We start from the raw sequence: 4,920 nt of genomic DNA, 5'->3' as shown, positions 1-4,920 counted from the left end.
TCCACGGTTTCCATGGTGGCCCCACATGGGTTTGCCCAGGTAGATTTTAATGGGCTCTGACTGGGTCTTTAGTGGGGCCCAGATGGTTATCTTACATGAGGCCCACCTGTGGCCCACTTGGGTGCTTTCAGGTATATTTATGTGGGTCCCAATTGGGTCTGAACTGGGCTACAATATGGGTAACAAGTGGGTTTGTCCACGGTTTCCATGGTGGCCCCACATGGGTTTGCCCAGGTAGATTTTAATGGGCTCTGATTGGGTCTTTAGTGGGGCCCAGATGGTTATCTTACATGAGGCCCACCTGTGGCCCACTAGGGTGCGTTCAGGTATATTTATCTGGGTCCCAAGTGGGTCTGAACTGGGCTAGAATATGGGTAACAAGTGGGTTTGTCCACGGTTTCCATGGTGGCCCCACATGGGTTTGCCCAGGTAGATTTCAGTGGGCTCTGACTGGGTTTTCAGTGGGGCCCAGATGGTTAACTTACATGAGGCCCACGAAGGTGCCTTGAGGAATATTTACCTAGGTCCCAATTGGGTCTGATCTGGGCTAGAATATGGGTAACAAGTGGGTTTACCCAAGGTCTCCATGGTGGCCCCACATGGGTTTGCCCAGGTATATTTTAATGGGCTTTAACTGGGTTTTCAGTGGGACCCAGATGCCTTATCCTTGTAGGAACAATGGGGTCTTTCTCACCTAACCTGGAAGTGAATTACATTCTTAGATATGCAATCTTGATCAACAAAACAAAGGTCCTAAAATGTGTTAGCATAAAACTTGCAATAGAAAAAAAAAAGAGATGAAAAATTTATTTTGGTCAAGGCGTTTTATTTTGTAATTTGAAATATTGTCAGAAGTTATTTTTTTACCTCACTACAGCAATTATTAGAACTTCATTAACACTCAGCAAATGGTGCCACAACAAAAAATGCGCTGTTAAAAAAAATAAAATAAAAAAACAATTATTCACATGGCATTTTGAAAACAGAAACTAGTTTACTATAACAAACATATAAACAGATCTATAAATATAGATTAATGAACATATATCTATAGCTGCACACATATAAAGACACCTACATATATCTGTAAAGATCTATATTAATGTATAGATGTTATATAAATACCATCTATATAACATACAGTGCAGACCAAAAGTTTGGACACAACTGTGAGTCCAAACTTTTGGTCTGTACTGTAGATATATATGTATATACATACCCAGAGCTATATAGATCTTTCACAATACCGTTTTGTCAAACATTTTTAAGAATAACCTTCATGTCACATGCATGCTTAAACTTAGAAAGCTCTCATACATTATTGAAACTGTCCATCTTGAAAGATCTGCCCACCTGAGTTTGAACTGACAGCCTCCCTAGTTGTTCTAACTTTCCTATTTCCACCAGTCACAGGCTCCAGTAAACCACTTTGAGAGTGCCTTTTCCATATCTTTGTGTGATTCTGTAGATGAATCCATTTCTTTTAAGTGTCCCTAAAATAACAAGCAAAGGTAGAAATTGTATTAGTATTTTACTTTAGTACAGTGTAAAATTTATGAGATTTGCATCTCCCCCTTCATGGGGCAAAAATGCTTGCAGAGATCTGCCATAATCAAAAGCACTCTTGAGTCATTATTATGATGTACAAAAACTATATTCTTATGGTAAATTTTAAATATATCCATCTATATAAATCAACTACTGGCATAAGAAAGGTTTTATTATGGTTTTGTAGATTTTGTTAATACTGTTTGAAAAACAAACAATATTACCTTCAAATTTTGTCATGTAACAAAACTTTTTAAGTTCTCAAAACAACGAAAGAAAACTATGAAAATAAAACCAAAAATAAAAGTCTCAGTTTTTAACCTTTTTAACCTAAAAGATTACTAAAATACCAAACAAAAGGCATATAACAACCGAAATAAATTAACATATGTTTAAGAAAGAAAAGTGGAAAAAGAATTTACTCTGACCATTAAAATTGATATTTACCATACACAACTTCAAAGAGACGCGGGTCACGGAGCTTGTGTTTCCAATGTCGTCCAAAAAGGCTGAACTGGACCGCCAATTCATGGGGCATGAGGACTCGCACAGCTGGACACTCCTCCAATTTCTGTAACCATGGCAACCTTAGGTATAATGACAATAATAAGACAACATTTTGAAATCAGAATACATGATACATTTTATTTTTATTAATCAGTTTGTTATTATTTCCCACTTATGCTTAATTTTTGTATTAATTTACCTTTTTCAAATCGTCAAAGGCGATCTTCACAGGTTGATGCTCTTGAAGTCTGCGAAAAATATTTATTAGTCCAGTTAAAATAACATTTGGGCTTTTCAAAAAGCCTATATATATTTAAGGCAAATCAGCCTTTGTATAGATTAATCACTGAAGCCTTATATTGTAAACACTGAACAGTTTCACTAATGCAATTATCCTCATTTATTTGGTACTGTGACAGGACTGACAGTAGTATTAATCTTAAGAGTAGTTTAGAAAAATCACTAATAAATATTACTAATAAATCCTAAAATATTGTACACATAAAAGAACAAGAGCTACACTTAAATATAAGTATATTTCACATAAGTGCTAGCAAAATATTGCAAAAATATCAGAGAAATTCTTCATCTTTCAATCATTGAATCAGGCTTGGCCACTGAAGACTAGTCTATAGACCAACACACAACAGCTGCAGACTGAAACAAATTATGAGAAAACAAAACACTTTAAAGTGTCACTTACATGATAAAACAAACATGATTTAAAAATATTAACTGCTATGCCTTTATTTTATTTACAAAAAAGCTTTTAGGCCCAATATACTGAAACCAAGTGGGCCCCATATCCATCCATCCATCCATCCATTTTCTATACACCCTTTGTCCCTAATGGGGTCAGGAGGGTTGCTGGTGCCTATCCCCGGCTACTTTCCGGGCTGTTCACCCTGGACAGGTCGCCAGTCCATCGCAGGGGCCCCATATCTATCCCATTCCCAGTTAGCCCACATTAATGCTGAATAAGGCCCATACAATTAGCCCAAATGGGTCAACAATATGGCTCCCATCTTAGGTTAAACATATGGGGCTCATGCAGTCACCCACACAAAATCCATGCCCAATCACTACTAATCTAGCCCACAACAAAACGTTCAATGCAGTTTCATTTAAAATAAAAAAAAGCACCCTTGCATAGGTGGGTCCCAGCCAAGCCAGCATGCATGAGACCCACCCATGCATGCTGGTTTAACTGATTGTGAGAAAGATTATTAAAAGCCCATGTACATAGAATGAAATCACAATAGTTACTCTTTTAAATCATGCAAGTGTTTTTATTGTGTCAAGACACTGAAACAAATTCTGCTAGCAACTTAGATTCTTTAGTGAACCGAATTTATTCTGCCGGGTTAGCGCACAAATGAACCAATGGTAGCTCAGCAAATAATGGCGCCGCATTATTTGAAAATGTTATGGCTCAAAACAATACGGAGTTTGAAATCGCTCTGCACCAAAATATACTTATCTTATTGATGGTAGATTATTTATTGTGTTTTAACAATATCAGAAAAAACTGTCACAGGAAAGGATAAAAAAAAAAAACCATAAATAATCTTTTGGGGTGCGCCGGTCATCCGATCTGTTACGACCAGCACATTTCTTTAACTGGCGATTTAAAATCTCCCTAAAATTTGATATAATAAACGTAAAACAGACAGAAGAGAAGTACTTACAGATTGTTTCGTAGGACAGTCAACCTGCAGATTCCGCGCAAACGGACTGATGAGGAGAATACGTTGGAGTGTGAAACCGCATATCCATCCGCAGTTAATTTTACGTTTTCCAAGAAACACAAGATTAATTTTGAGTGTTACATCGGTTTAACAAATGTAAAACCGATGTAACACTCAAAAACGTGCTCAAACAAAAATAAATAAATACGGTCGTCCTCCTTATTCAAATGTTCTTTGGAACTATTTTCTTTAGTGGATGTGTAAAATGCCTACTTCAATTCACCAATCTTTATTGGCAAAGGTGCCAAGAGCACAAGTGTCAAACTCCAGTCCTCCATGTCCTGCAGCGTATAGATGTGCCACATGTACAGAACCCTGGAATGAAATGGTTTAATGACCTCCTCCTTGTGTAGATAAGTTCTACAGAGCCTTAATGAACTAATTATTTTATTCAGGTGTGGCGCAGGAGAGGCACATCTATACGCTGCAGTACACCTGCCCTTGAGGACTGGAGTTTGACGTCGCTGCAATAGAGCAATAAAAAGGTTAAAAAGATCATTGCTACCAGATTAAAATATATAAAATTAATAATTAATAGAAATGTTAAGTTTTTATTTCATTTTATTTATGCTGACAACTTGGAAAATGTTTGCAGATATATGAAACAGATGCTCAAAATGTTAGTCTTTCTCACTTGATAATGAGTTTTGCTTAAATTTATTTTCTAAACATTTTGTAATATTTTTCACAATGGTCTGATCTGAACAATTTCTCCAAATAAGAATTAAATCCTGTTGTGAAAAAGCTGCAATAAACCCTTTGCATTAAAAAAAGCAAGGTGAAAAGTCCAGATCTGAACCTAATTTTGAGTGAGCAGAAGATTACATATACATGGTGCATATTTAAAACAGATTATGTCTCAAAAATCACATCCAGACTGGACTGGACTGTTCTAGTGTAAATAATAAAAAGAAAAACCGTTAGGTGTTCAAAGTGTAGTAAGAACAATACTGAACTGTTTTAAAAAATAAAGCATTGAAGCATTATTTTTAATGGCAATATCCTGGTCTTTTGGGCGTAGTGTCATGTCGGTGTTAGTAAATGAGCCAGACACAGAGATCACATAGTGAGCATGTTTTAGGTACAAATACAATACACCTTGGTGACTTCCAAGACG

The 4,920-nt window shown here is 36.4% G+C and overlaps 1 long non-coding RNA gene across 1 annotated transcript; it reads right to left on the bottom strand.

Moving 5' to 3' along the window:
* Positions 1-502: 502 nt before the first annotated feature.
* LOC122820111 lies at positions 503-4,294 on the bottom strand. Its single transcript, XR_006368729.1, has 4 exons — positions 3,744-4,294; positions 2,255-2,303; positions 1,996-2,135; positions 503-1,493 (listed from the first exon to the last, which is right to left on the bottom strand). It is a non-coding gene; the product is annotated as an uncharacterized LOC122820111 (long non-coding RNA).
* Positions 4,295-4,920: the final 626 nt, after the last annotated feature.

This window comes from Gambusia affinis, linkage group LG18, assembly GCF_019740435.1.
Source record: "Gambusia affinis linkage group LG18, SWU_Gaff_1.0, whole genome shotgun sequence".
Lineage (NCBI taxonomy): Eukaryota > Metazoa > Chordata > Actinopteri > Cyprinodontiformes > Poeciliidae > Gambusia > Gambusia affinis.
This window is presented reverse-complemented; position numbering and strand designations above follow the sequence as displayed.